General features: G+C 37.1%; 1 protein-coding gene across 2 annotated transcripts in view; it reads left to right on the plus strand.

The window, feature by feature from the left end:
• The window catches only part of TSC22D1 (TSC22 domain family member 1), a 131,794-nt gene that overhangs the window by 83,343 nt on the left and 33,794 nt on the right, over positions 1-14,657 (plus strand). The window contains exon 1 of one of the 2 annotated variants that reach the window (XM_027064884.2): positions 10,193-10,267. The exons of the other annotated variant lie outside the window; for it this stretch is intronic. The gene's annotated coding sequence lies outside the window, so the exon portion shown is untranslated. Of the gene's footprint in view, positions 1-10,192; positions 10,268-14,657 lie in introns of those variants that run through there. 2 annotated transcript variants of the gene reach the window in all.

The following is a 14,657-nucleotide window of genomic DNA, read 5'->3' on the forward strand; positions in this document are numbered from 1 at the left end:
CTCTCTCTCTCTCTCTCTCTCTCTCTCTCTGCCCCGCCCCTACTTGCTTTCTCTCAAAAATAAATAAACTTAAAAAAAAAAAAAGAATATTGCAAAAATAGGTTAATATAATGTACTCCTTAAGTGTATGAGCTTCAAAGTTAGACTCCCTGAGTTTAAATGCTGGCTTTATCACTTGTTCCACTTGTGATCTTGAGACTGTTTAACCCTAACTTCTCTGAGCCTCAGTTTTCTCATTTGTAGGTGGGAATCAGTAGTAGTACCTACCTTGTGGGATTATGTGAGGCATAAACAGAATACTCCTTCTAAAGCACTTCAGCATAGCTTCTGGCACAAAATAATAAATGTTACTTGCTATTATTATTGTCATTGTTACTACTTTTGTTATTGCTTGTGTATTCGAAGTAAATATAATGTTTCAATAAATATATTTTAATTTTGGTAACTCATCCCTTTTTTTGAAACCTACAACGTATGAATAAAATATGTAACTTAAGAATATGAATATTCAAAGTGTTTACTGTTTCTGCACATCATTTAGAGTAGAGGATAGTATGGTAAAGTGGAAGGAACAGGCCTTTTGGGTCCTGGATCTGTCAGTTACTAGCCATGTAACTTACAGCAGTTATTTAACCAAAAGCTCAGTTTCCTCATCTGAAAAATGGGTTGTTTTGAGGACTTAAATGATAGAATGTGTATGTAAAGCTGTCGTTCTTGACATTTGGTAGACTCACAGAACATAACCGTTGATTCTCTTTCAGTAACAACTTATTACAAGTTTATGAACATGTACATATTTCTACAATTTTGTTACTCATGCTAAAATTAAATATTAAACACTCTTTATATTTGAAAGAGTTGGGGTTTGAGAAGGATGCAAGGAAATTGTGACATCCTCAAGGGGTATAACTGAGAAGATGGGCCATAATGTGAAGTTTTTTAAATTAATTTGACTAATGCAATAATATTTGTATGCTATTGTTAAATTATACAGAATTTTTTTTTTTAGGAGTTCAAAGAAGGAATACTTTTTATACTGGATCTGGCTTACTAGTCCCCTACCAACTTTATTATCGTTGTTGTTGTTGCCCTTATAATTATTATGGTAGTTGTGGCCCCTTCGGCATTTTAGGAGGACACAAAGAAGATAAAATCCACTCATGGATCATTAGAAATATTTATTGATTACATGTTATCTACCAGCTCAGTGAAACCAGGCTGGGTGTGTATTCAGCCTGCAAGGTACGGATGAGGGGTGTGTGGTGGTAAATGATAAAATGTTGTTCCTGAGCTTGGGAGGTGCTGGCAAATGTGTGAATGAACGAATGAAAAGTCTGCATCACAGTTATGATGCTAACTAAAACTAGTGTTCTTATCACATCCTAATATAAATTTCTGTGTATCATTATAAATAACTAATTCCTTCCTGTGTGCCCTGGGACTTCGCTTCATCAGGATATAGCATGTCCTGTTCTGTTTAATTTTTGACTCTTGCATAAGCTGCCAGCCCCACCCAAGTCCTCAGTCATTTGGCCTCTATCTTCGGCACTGTTGCCTGTTACTTCCCGCATCCTCTTCCCGTGGCTCCAGTGTGCCATTTACTCCTGGTCTCCTCTCTCTGGACCGTCTCCTTTCTGGTCTCATTTACTGTTTGTTTGTTGGTTTCTTCCCAGCCCTCTGAAATGTTGGTGTTTCTTTAGAGTCTATCATTTGCCTTTCCTCCTTTTTACTCTATAGGTTTTCTCTGCATGCCAGGGACCTCACCCATATGCTGATGGTTGGTGCCTCCATCTGAGTTTTCTCTATGGCACCTGAATTCAGAGACTTATAGTGCCAGGGGAAGAGGGCATGGGCTTTAGCCCCTCATAATCTCCATCACCTGTTAACACATTAAAGCTTCCTTAAGCAAACATACAATCTGTACAAAAACAAAACAAAATCTGGGGCGCTTGGGTGGCTCAGTCGGTTAAGCGTCCGACTTCAGCTCAGGTCATGATCTCGTGTTTTGTGGGTTTGAGCCCCGCGTCGGGCTCTGCTGACAGCTCAGAGCCTGGAGCCTGCTTCAGATTCTGTGTCTCCCTTTCTCTGTCCCTCCCCTGCTTGTGCTCTGTCTCTCTCTGTCTCAAAAGTAAATAAACATTAAAAAAAACTTAGATAAAAGTAGTATATTTGGTATGGAAACTCAACCTCAAGAAGTGTCTCCTAATCCTTTTTGCCCCTGAACTACTCCTTTATAGAAATTCTGGAGCTGACCGTGATTGCCCTCAATTTTCCTGTGAACGTATTTACTTGTATGTAGCACCCAAACTGGGCTCCTCGTTTATCACTCCTTTCAAACAATATTCTACCATGGTTAGCAGTAACAAGATTGTACTCTGTATCATAAGCCCAAACCCCCACATCATCCTCAACTCTGCTGTTCCCTCATTTTTTTAATGTTTATATATTTTGAGAGAGAGTGTGAGCAGGGGAGGGGTAGAGAGAGAGGAAGAGAGAGAATCCCACGTAGACTCTGCACTGTCAGCTCAGAGCCGGATGTGGGGCTTGATCCTGTGACCCACGAGATCATGACCTGAGAGGAAACCAGGAGTCAGATGCTCAACCAACTGAGCCACCCAGGTGCCCCTGCTTCTCCCTTAACTGCCTTGGGATTACTACTGCCTTAATTTCTTTCATCTATGATGGAATTTGATTCATTGTATCATAATTATTTGATTAGTGTCTGTTTCTTTCACTAAAATTTTTATGTTCCAACTATCTACCATAATTTTTGTATGGTAGTAAATGCCCAACTAGACATTTTATTGTCTCAAAAAAGTCAAGCACTCAAAAACAATAGGTCTTCTCACCTTCCTTTAAAAAAATTCTATATTAGTGAATGTTAAATTAATGTTATTTTAAAGTGAAATGTTATAAGATCTTATTCCTAAGTTTCTCAAAAGAAAGTTGTTGTTTTTTTTTTTAATCTGGCATCAATACATTTTGGAACTCCTATACTCTAATCCCTTCATTTTTAAAAATGAAGTCCAAATTTCCTTTCTATTAGTCCTGTTATGGATCCAGTTTTTCTTATTTAATATTTCTCAGTATTATTTTTGTTCATCACATGCTCTCAAATGGTGGTTTGCTAGTTACATTTTTGTTAAATGTATATAACTGTGCCTTCCATTTGTTGTCGTTATTGAAATAAATTGTTCTTATTACATAGTAGTATTTTCAGGACCAGTCTAGAGGTGTAGACTTTGTCCATTTCAGACCTAAATAAATAACAAGAGAGAGGACAGTGCGTCCCAAATCCTAAATGGTAACAACTTAGGTAGGTGGGCTTTCCAATGGTTTTAGTATCAAGAAAAATATTAAGGTAATCAAAACTTAAATTTTTAGGTGACTAATTGCTGTAACCTTCTAACCTTATTTTTACCTTCCGAGATGATTCTGGCTTGATGACTCAGGGTCAGCATTGGGATGAGGAATTATCTCATATGATGGCTACTATCTAATTTTTCTTATTAGGCTGAAACTATCTCTTCATGAGACTGCGTTCGGCTGGTAACATCTTGCTCTTTTAATTTACTTTTAATCTCTGAATCATGTTTTAAGAATTGTATGATAGATAAGAGTCAGTAATTCTCTAGCAAGACCTAAGAAACAGTATATTTCTTTGGCATAGGGGGCTTCATGAACGTTTTTTTAAACTGTTCAACTAGTCTTTGAGTTACTAGACTATGTACTGAAGGTTAGGGTTGCTGATTCTAGATACCTAGGTGTATTTTCCATTCATTTATGGTTCGTCTACTGGTGTTCCATTGCACTGCTTATGGAGCCATGTATGGCAGAGCGAGAAGGCTTAATTTCTTTTTTTTAAAGCTTTTATTTTAAATTCAGTAGTTAACATACAGTGTTATATTAGTTTCAGGGTACAAAATAGTAATGTAACACTTACATTTTATAATTACAATTTATACACCCAGTGCTTATCATGACAAGTGCACTCCTTAATCCCCATCACCTATTTCACTCATCCTCCCACCCACCTTCCCTCTGGTTAACCATCAGTTCTCTGTAGTTAAGGGTCTGTTTCTTGGTTTGCCTCTCTCTCTCTCTCTCTCTCTCTCTCTCTCTGTCTCTCTGTCTCTCTGTCTCTCTTTCCCTATGCTTGTTTGTTTTGTTCTTAAATTCCACAAATGATGAAATTTATATGAAATACTATATGTATTTGTCTTTCTCTGACTGACTTGCTTCACTTAGCATAATACACTCTAGCTCCATCCATGTTGTTGCAAATATCAAGATTATATATATTTTTTAAATGTTTATTTTTGAGACAGAGACAGAGCACGAGTGGGGGAGGGGCAGAAAGAGAGGGAGACACAGAATCCAAAGTAGGCTCTGAGCTGTCAGCACAGACAGACCCACTGTGGGTCTTGAACTCATTAACTGTGGGATCATGACCTGAGCCGAAGTCAGACGCCCAACCAACTGAGCCACCCAGGTGCCCCAAGATTCCATTTTTTTTTTAATGGCTGAGTGATATTCCAGTGTGTGTGTGTGTGTGTGTGTGTGTGTGTGTGTGTGTGTGTATACGTACATACATACATACCACATCTTCTTTATCCATTCATCAATGGACACATGGGCTATTTTCATAATTTGGCTACTGTAGAAAGTGCTGCTATAAACATTGAGGTACATGTATCCCATTGAATTAGTATTTTTGTATCCTTTGGGTAAATACCTAGTAGTGCAATTGCTGGATCATAGGGTAGTTCTATTTTTGTTTTTAAAGTTTATTTATTTATTTTGGGAGAGAGAAAGAGAGAATCCCAAGTAGGGTCTGTGCTGTCAGCGCAGAACCCAAAACAGGGCTCGATCTCACAAATTGCGAGATTATGACCTGAGCTGAGATCAAGAATCAGACGCCTTACTGACTGAGCCACCCAGGCGTCCTAGGGGGTAGTTCTAATTTTAAGCTTCTGAGGACCCTCCATACTGTTTTCCTGAGTGGCTGCCCCGGTTTGAGTTCCCACCAACAGTGCAAGAGGACTCCCCTTTCTCCACATCTTTGCCAACACCTGTTGTTTCATGTATTGTTGATTTTCGCCATTCTGACAGGTGTGAGGTGGTATCTCATTGTGGTTTTCATTTGTATTTCCCTGATGATGAGTGATGCTGAGCATCTTTTCATGTGTCTGTTGGCCATCTGTATGTCTTCTTTGGAAAAATGTCTATTCATGTCCTCTGCTTACTTTTTAATTGGATTATTCATTTTTGGGGTGTTGAGTTTTATAAGTTCTTTATATATTTTGGATAGTAACCTTCTATCAGATATGTCATTTGCAAATTTCTTCTCCCATTCCTTAGGTTGCCTTTTAGTTTTGTTGATTATTTCCTTTTATGTGCAGAAGCTTTTTATTTTGATGAAGTCCCAATGGTTTATTTTATTTTTGCCCTCAGGAGACGTATCCAGAAAGAGGTTATTGCCTATTATCTCTTCTAGGATTTTTATGGTTTTGGGTTTCACATTAGGTCTTTAGTCCATTTTGAATTTATTTTTGTGTTCGGTGTAAGAAAGCAGTCCAGTTTCATTCTTTTGCATGTTGCTGTCCAAGTTTCCCAGCACCATTTGCTGAAGAGACTTTTCCCCAATGGATATTCTTTCCTGCTTTGTCGAAGATTAATTGACTATACAGTTGTGGGTTCATTTCTGGGTTTTCTATTCCATCTCATTGATCTTTGTGACTGTTTTTGTGCCAGTACCATATTGTTTGGTCACTATAGTTTTGGGGCTTTAATCTTTGGTGTTGGAGGGCCTGACTGAAAATCTGTATACACACATAGCACAAATTCATCGATCTTGTTGGTAGTTCACTGCCTGAGTCCCTGCCTCGTGCTGTTTATAAAGATTATTAGTGTCCGTGCGTGCCTACTGGGCTCTTTTGCTGGGTGGTGTGCACAGCGGGAGGGACTAGGTACCCTGGTGGAGTGTGGGAAACAAAGCATGAGTTTTCCATAAATGGTTCGATGCTAGCTTATGTTTTGGAATGTGTTATACATTGACTATCATTGCCTTATATTAATTACATAAAGAATTGTTGTTAAAAATATGAAGAAATTAATACCCCATTATATTACTTTTTTCAAAACTTGAGCAATCCTGTTTGCTTCTTGTAGAGGCAATAGAGCATGTACATTCTGGCACCAGGCTGCCAGATTCCCAGCCTGACCCAAAGAGTTACTAACTTATGCCTCGAACTTGGGCATATTACTTAGTCTTTCTGTGCGTGGATTTTCCTGGTAATAAGTGATAAAGTAAAATTATTGTGGGGATTACATGAGATAATATATATGTAAACTGCTTAGAACAATGTGTGTAGTTTGGTAGTGGTAATATTATTCTTTATATATTTTTGTGCAGAAAACATTTGAAATGAAAGTAAATTTTAGTCTATCTTCAAACTTCTAACTTCTGGAATCTTCTGGCATCTCCAAAAGAATGTTGTGATTTAACTATTTAAGCATTAAGCAATTCAAAGTAGTTCAAACAAGTTTTGTTCATAAGGAATCTGGTGAAATTATTTTACCTTTTACATAAGGACTTTACTTTAAAATAAGAAAATACTTGCAATTTTCTCCATGGTTTATTCTTTACTCTTTTAATTTTTTTTTTAATGTTTATTTTTCAGAGAGACAGAGACAGTGTAAGCGGGGGAGGGGCAGAGAGCAAGGGAGACCGAGGATCCAAAGCTGGCTCGGTGCTGATAGCAGTGAGAGTGATGTGGGGCTTGAACTCATGAGCCTGTGGGGCTCAAACTCATGAACAGGGAGATAATGACCTGAGCCAAAGTCAGACACTTAACGACTGAGCCACCCAAGTGCCCCTCCTTTCTCTCTTTTAAACACATCTGACTTACAGGCAGTGTGTCAGGCCCTGGGGATAGGACAGTGAGAAAAAAGCACACGTGGAATAAGGGAGTCAGGCTGTCTTACCTTTAATCACACAGGTAATTAAATTATATTAAGCAGTAGTCTTTAGATCTATGAGAGTGTTTGACAGAGAGAACTCACTGGGTCTAAGGGTTGAGGAAAGGCTCACTTTAAGAAGAAACTTACGGGGCGCCTGGGTAGCTCAGTCAGTTAAGCGTTCGACTTCAGCTCAGGTCACGATCTCGCGGTCCGTGAGTTCGAGCCCCGCGTTGGGCTCTGTGCTGACGGCTCGGAGCCTGGAGCCTGCTTCAGATTCTGTGTCTCCCTCTCTCTCTGCCCCTCCCCTGTTCATGCTCTGTCTCTCTCTGTCTCAGAAATAAATAAACGTTAAAAAAAAAATTTAAAAAAAGAAGGAACTTACATTGAGATCCAAAGAATGATCAATGGCGTTAACTGGAAATGGCATGGACATGGCAGGGTGCGCATTGCTGAGAGAGACAGAAAGGAGCCATTATTATATATGGAGAATGTGTATTTAAAAAAAAATAATTCTGGGGCGCCTGGGTGGCTCAGTCGGTTAAGCATCCAACTCTTGATTTCAGGTCAGGTCATGACCTCACACATCGTGAGATCGAACCTTGCATTGGGCTCTGTGCTGACAGTGCAGAGCCTGCTTGGGATTCTCTCTCCTTCTCTCTCTGCCTCTTCCCCACTCTCTCTCTGAAAATAAATAAATAAACTTAAAAAAAATTCTTATTTTTTGCAGTGGTAATATCTTCCTGTTAAATATATTATTTAAACATAAATCCTAATTACTAAATACAGAGAAATCATAAAATCATAAAATTTGACTCATAATTAACTATGATTTTAAAAATAAAGATTGACTTCAAGTGTAAGATATTTATTTTTGATAATCCAAGGGTCAGATCATGCAGTCTACGAATAATCCTCACCATTTTTTGAAAAATAGAGCACATTATTTCTGTTTTTGTATATTGGCACCATTTATTAGATGATAACAAAAGAAAGAGAACTATTTTATTTTTCTAAGTGTACTGCAAACCACAAGTATTTTTTATTTTTTGACTGACTTAGAATGAACTACTCTTGTCATAATTCTGATGTATTTTTTTCTTGGAAATAACTTACATGAGTTCTACAGTTTGTCTATAGTTAAAGCACAATGTTAAATAGACTTTTAGTAAAAATACCTGATATACATATGCTGTCAACAATCACATTTCAATTTATTTATTTATTGTTTTAGCAACTACATATCCCTTATGACTTAAACATTATTTGTTTAGAATATTAGTTTTAATGACTGCATAATCCGGCTGTGGCAGTGGCCTCCACCTGCTAGTGTGGGGTAACAGTCCCTCTCCTAAGTATTTTTGGGGGAGTCCAAAAGACTGTCTCACATGGGTTCCCGCAGCTATCTGGTGTCAAACACATGGTATCATTACAATTTTCTTCTCTTCTGGCCACCCGCTAAGGTTCTGTCGCGGTCACTGGGCGGCGCCACTTTGGGCGGATTGTGTTGTGGATCCTGCTGGTAGCCACTGCAGGGGCAGCTGGACTGGGTCACTGCATGACGTGTAGGGCTCGCAGGTGAAGCTGTCAACTCTGCAGATCTTGTTTGTGAGAAGACTTTTCACTGTTGCTCTAATTTTATTTCATGGCAATATAGGACTGTTAGAGTTCATAGGTCTTCATCAGACTCTTTCAGTAGATTGTATTTTTCTAACAGTTTGTTCTTTTAATCTGTATCTTTTAAATTACGGTTATATGCCTTTTTCGTTCCTAATATTGCTTCTCTCTGCCTTCCCTCTTTACCATCCTGGAGGTTTCACGGTTTATTTTTATAGTCTTTTCCACAGAGCCGATATTTGGCCTCGGTCTTACATGTGTGTTTCCTGTTTTAATAGCTTTTGCTGTTACTTTTATTATCTCTTTTCCTGTATTTTGGCTTACTTTGCTGGGGATCCCCCCACCCACAGTTTTCTTGATAAAGCCTTATCTCACTATTCTTTGGCCTTTATTCTAATGCTCAAGATTGTACATTTTCCTTACATGTTCCTTTAGTTGCATCCTGAAGTTTTGATATATACTGTATTTGTTATTGTTCATTTTAATCTCATGATTAGAAAAGATGTCTGTGTGATGTTGACTCCTTTGTATCATATTTTTCTATTACACATTTTCCTTTATTTTCTAAAGTTTAAGCTGTCTTTAAAAAGATCGAACTGGCACATTTACTTGCATACATTTCCTGTTTCATGAAATTTATATCATTTTGCTTTTATTATTGCCATTTACCTTTTAAAAATTTATTTAATGTTTATTTATTGTGAAAGAGAGAGTGAGCAAGTTGGGGGAGGGGCAGAGAGAGAGAGAGAGGGAGGGAGAGAGAGAAAGAATCCAAAGCAGGCTCCTCACTGTCAGCACAGAGCCCCACATGGGGATCGATCCCATGAACCATCGGATCATGACCTGAGCTGAAGTCAAGAGTCAGACACTTATTCACCTGAGCCACCCAGGCACCCTTGATGTCAGTTCCCTCTACTTTGATTTTATCAGTCTTTCTCTACCTTCTGCAGTAGCATTGCAGGCTGTTCAGGAGAAAAACAAATGAACAACTGTGTGTTTCCCACCCCGTCCCCACCTCTGCTCCAGTAAAATGGTATTTTTATGGGACACAAATATCCTTGACACAAATTGCAGGAAGTACTGCGAGGCCTCTTGGGAAGAGGAAAGCTGTCTGACAACTCCCGTTTCTCTCTGAGTCCTTGCTATCTGCTTGTTTCAGTTTTGCTTTGCTTGTCTGCTTGATCCTCCTTCCCTCCTTCCCCCCTCCTCTCTTCCTTGTTTCCTATCTTCATCCCTTCCTTTACCCTTTCTCTTCCTCAAGTCTTCTTCCTTCCATTCCCGAATCCTCATTATTGTTTTTTTTTCTCCCCATACAAACATTTTCAAAAGCTGAAAAATCCCCTCCTAGATTCTTCTGCCTTTTTGGATCAAGGAGAAATGATCAATAGAGGCCATGTGCTATTGACTTGTTACAGGATAAGAAAACCTGAAGAAAATCTCCTAAGTCCTTTAAATCTCAGAAACCTAGCAAATCATTATATGCATAGTATTTTTGTTCTCTCTGAAGCAGTGAATCACTATAAATGAATGGGGCCACTGCCCCTTTAAGTAGAAACTGCCTTGAGGGGCCCTGGAACTTTGGGACTCCTTCCTGCTGTGCTGGGGCCACAGGAGTGTCAGTTGGCCCCTGGAGAGCCACCATGGTGTGCCCATCTTGAAACTCACTCTGTAGCCTAGTGCTAGACCTGCTGTGAGTAGTAGTTGTGGAAGGAGTTGCCCCCCTGTGGTCCTCCGCAGGCTGTATTACCTTGAAAGGTGGTTGGCTCCTCAGTACCCATCCTGGAGGGTGAAATTAGGCTCAGTTCAGTCATTTGGGTCCCCACCCCCCTTGAGACATTTTAAAAACTATTTTTAAAAACCACTTGGAAGATTATTTGGGGATTATGAAGGGAGGAATTTTTTGCCTTCAGGTGCAAACAGAGATGAATTGTACAGAGTCCTGTTTTAGTTTATGACTTTTAAAAATTTGGTTGGGTAACAACTTTTTAATTTGTTTCATTCTCCGAGTGAAGCCATTACGAGTTGACTTAAAATTGTAGATGATTTAGAATTTTATAGTGAGTTTTTCTGTCAGAAAATATTAACCTTCATTTATCTGTGCTTGAAAATGATGCCAGCCATCCTTCAGGATGTTTTCAAAATAGAGGTCTTTAAATGTATGTGTAAAGCTGCCGTTGCAATGGTTCTTTTGAAATGAATTTTTGTGAGTGTTTTTTAGAGCTGGCAAGTTCTAACTTCCTGTTTTAGTGTGTATATAGATGTATACACACACATATGTGTATATATCCATAAGTATATCTATATCCCGTATGTGTATACTGTTTTTATCTACTGTTTCTGTAGCTGAAATAAACTGACTTGAATCTGGTGAAAGTACCCATCTACTTGCACAGTTCTACGTAAATGTAAGATACTTGAGAGTAGTTGGTATTAATTTTTTCAGTTAAGAATTAATGTAGAATTACATTTTAAAAACCATTTAAATTTCAAAATAAGCTGTTAACTGGCTTAAAATTAGAGAAAATACTTCTAGGAATTTTGCAGTTAGCTTACCATCAAAAGACATAGATTATATAGTTAGTTTTATTTAAAGGGAGGTGAATCAAAAGGATAATGGACAAATAAACTTTTAAGTCTTGTGATTAAATCTGTAGATTCATGAATACTAACAGTTCGAAGAAAGGATATTGATTTTAGAGCTGAAATTGCAAATGGGAAGTTTTCTGCTTAGCATAAATGAAAATTCTTGAATCTTAAAGGAGAAATAAGCTTTTTTCCTAAATTAACCCTTGCATGGGATGGCAAATTTATCTAATTATTTTTAGTAAAAAATTGATTCACTTATTAATTCTAATTTATTTTGATTAATGGGTTCCTGAAACGTTTGTAAACTTTCTAACAAAGTCATCACATTATTTCAGAGCACTAAGTGGGCTGAGAGATCATTTATTATCTGATTACTAATGGTCAAATAATATTTGTTTTTATAATAATACAGATGCAGATGGAAAGATTGTTGTTTTTTTTTTAATTTTTTTAAAGTTTATTTATTCACTCAGAGAGAAAGAGAATGCATACAAGCAGGGGAGAGGCAGAGAGAGAGGGAGAGAGAATCCAAGCAGGCTCTGCACTGTCTGTGCAAAGCCCAATGTGGGGCTTGAACTAACACACCATGAGATTGTGACCTGAGCCAAAGTCAGATGCTTAACCGACTGGTCCACCCAGGCGCCCTGGAAAGAGTGTTTTTTAAAAAAGAAAGCATTGAAAGAATTTAGATTTTAGTTGTCGACAAATAGACAGTGGGAGTTATTGTTTAAGATGTAATGTTTTTATAGCTGGCTTGTGATGATTTTAAAAAGACACTTCTGTGAAACCAAACAGAACTTATGATTCACAAATAAATATCCCACTGAAATTAATGGTTAGTTGAAATTATTTTGGCTATAAAGGATACATTTCACCTCAGTTACAGCATTATGTAATCTTATTTGCCTACCTTTTTTGTGATATTAACTGCCTTCCTTATGATTGGCTTGAAAAGTAACTTAATACTCTGTAAGTGCTCTTACATGTATTGTCTCATTTGGATCCTCGGCATGACTTGTGAGGGAGGTAAGGCAAGTATTTTTATCCTTATTTTACAAGTGAAGAAATTGAAGTCAAGAGGTAGCTGCTTAAGGAGAATAGGTCCCAGTCTTTTAGCTCCTGAGTTTATACTTTTTTATATATGTTTAGTACATGTAAAGTATGCTCAATAAATACTTGTTGGATTAATTAGCATAAAGAGTTTTCATCATAAAAGCAATAGATACTCATTAAAGATTTAACTAGAAATCTTTTTTTTTTAAACTGGAAATCTTTTTAATAAGCTGATATCATATTTTATTGGCAATTTAAAATCTGATCATAGACTTGGTCTGAAGCAAGAAGGTTTTCTAAAGAAGTTTATGTCCAATTTTAGGGACGTGTAGGGAGAAAATTAAGAAAAGCTGTTTATTTTATCAAGAAAGCTAAAAGGGGAAAAGGAGTAAAGGAAGGGCTGTGATAGAACTTTAAAAGGGGGCGCTTTTGTCAAAACAACGGAATTTAAAGCAAATGGACTTGCAAATATTTGTTTCTTGAATTTTCTTTAATCTTCTATCTTTCTGAGTTTACTTACAGAATTTATAGGTAATACTGATATCTTTGTTTCTCCTGTAGCCATTTGGTGGATTATTCGGACTTGTGGACAGAAAAGATAAAACATGGTGGAAGTATTTAGTTGCTTAATATTTGATAGTTTCACTATCCCTGATAAAACTTGTTGTTTTTTAACTTCTTTTATTAATGCTAATTTCAGCTCTTGTATTATAAGACTTTATACTACAAACACTTAGCAAAGCTGCCTAGTTAAATGTGGAGCTTATTTGGAGAATGATTTTGAACATGGAAGGAAGGGGCAAAACTAGATAACCTCAAAACAAAGTTAGCTGCCTTTGTTCCCAAATTCCATTATACTTTCTACGTACTTATCTTGAAATACTTAGCAGTAGACCATCTCTTTGTGTCTCTCTTACTAAAATACAGATTTTTTGAGGGTATAGATTATGACTTTATGTTTTTTGTCAGGTAAGAATGAAACCAGGTATTTTTTGAATGGATGAGAAGAGAAAAATCAGATATGCCAGTGGTTATGAGTATCTGAGAGGTTAATACCAGCATGCACGGTAAAAAAAAATCCTGCTTTATATGAAAAAAGAGGAGGTTGTGAGATAAAAGAGATGACCGGCATCTGTCAAAGAAGTGAATTCAAATGATGCTGTATGCAGATCACAAAAATGGCAGTAGTTGCCCTTGGCTCTTCCCTGAAAGTTTCAACGGTATAAATGCTGTCTAGAGTCATCGTTAACAGAAAAAAAATTAGCCAAAAGATCTGATTACCTTTTCAGAAACATTCTGGCAGATATTCTGTTTTTATCTATATAAATGTCTATTCTGTTGGATATGGTGGTGGGGAACTGAGGCAGGCAGGCCCTGCCACTCATGGCAAGTTATATGTCCTCTAAGCCTCTTACCTTATTGGTAAGCTGGGGATAATAATAGTACTTCCTTCACAAGGTTAACATGAGGATTGTTAAATAGGATAGATCAGGTGAAGTACATAGCACACATTTACAGGAAGCTGTCAGTGAAATGTTAGTTATTACAATAAGCAGCACTCAACAGTTTTTGACCTACATAAATAGAATTTCATCTGATTCAACCTAATATTCCTGTCATGTTTTTCTGTAATTTGTGTTCACATTTTCACAGACTAAACTTCCAACCCTTTATATGTCAAAAGAGACTAGTTTTCACTTAGTAGTTTTCTGAAAGGAATGAATTATTTTAGATGGTGCTCTGAAATAGTCAGTGGTCCCACATTTTTATCCACTATTTTAAAACTAACCTGATTTATGTCAACATGATGTTAAGAAACTTAATTCTTTATTTGCACTCATTGAGGAGTCTGAACAATGTAAGAATTATATATGTAGTAAAGGTACTGGAGAAATTTACTACACATATTCTGACTTCATAGTTTAAAGTTGATCAAACGATGCTGTGTCCGTGGCGGTCAAAATTTTACAGTTCCATCTATATAACATGATGGTTTTTGAACTACCAAAAAAGAAAGGCATGATCCACAATTGCTACAAAATATTTGCCGAGAATTCTAAGTGTTCACGATTGCATTTCTACTTCTTATACGTACTTGAAGAGAGAATTTAGTTTTGACCTTAGAAACAATTTCTTGAAGTCAAACATTGACAATTTAATAGATTTCAATATATTTCAGGGAACATTGAATCAATATTTAAGATTTTAAAATAATTGTTATGTTATTTTGATTAACGTTTTTTGAAATAAGCACCTTAAAAAAGAATCAAAATTTGTTTTCAGGTACGAAGTGGTGAAGTGATTTTGAATGGGTACCACAAGGTGGCAGGATTGCATTTTTGTGGATTCTTTTTGCTTTGATGCACTGCAAACCCTTGGTTATCTAACATCAGAAGTTTTCCATGTGACTAACTAGTAAGCATTTTATATACCAAAACTTT

This window comes from Acinonyx jubatus, chromosome A1 (genome assembly GCF_027475565.1).
Source record: "Acinonyx jubatus isolate Ajub_Pintada_27869175 chromosome A1, VMU_Ajub_asm_v1.0, whole genome shotgun sequence".
NCBI lineage: Eukaryota > Metazoa > Chordata > Mammalia > Carnivora > Felidae > Acinonyx > Acinonyx jubatus.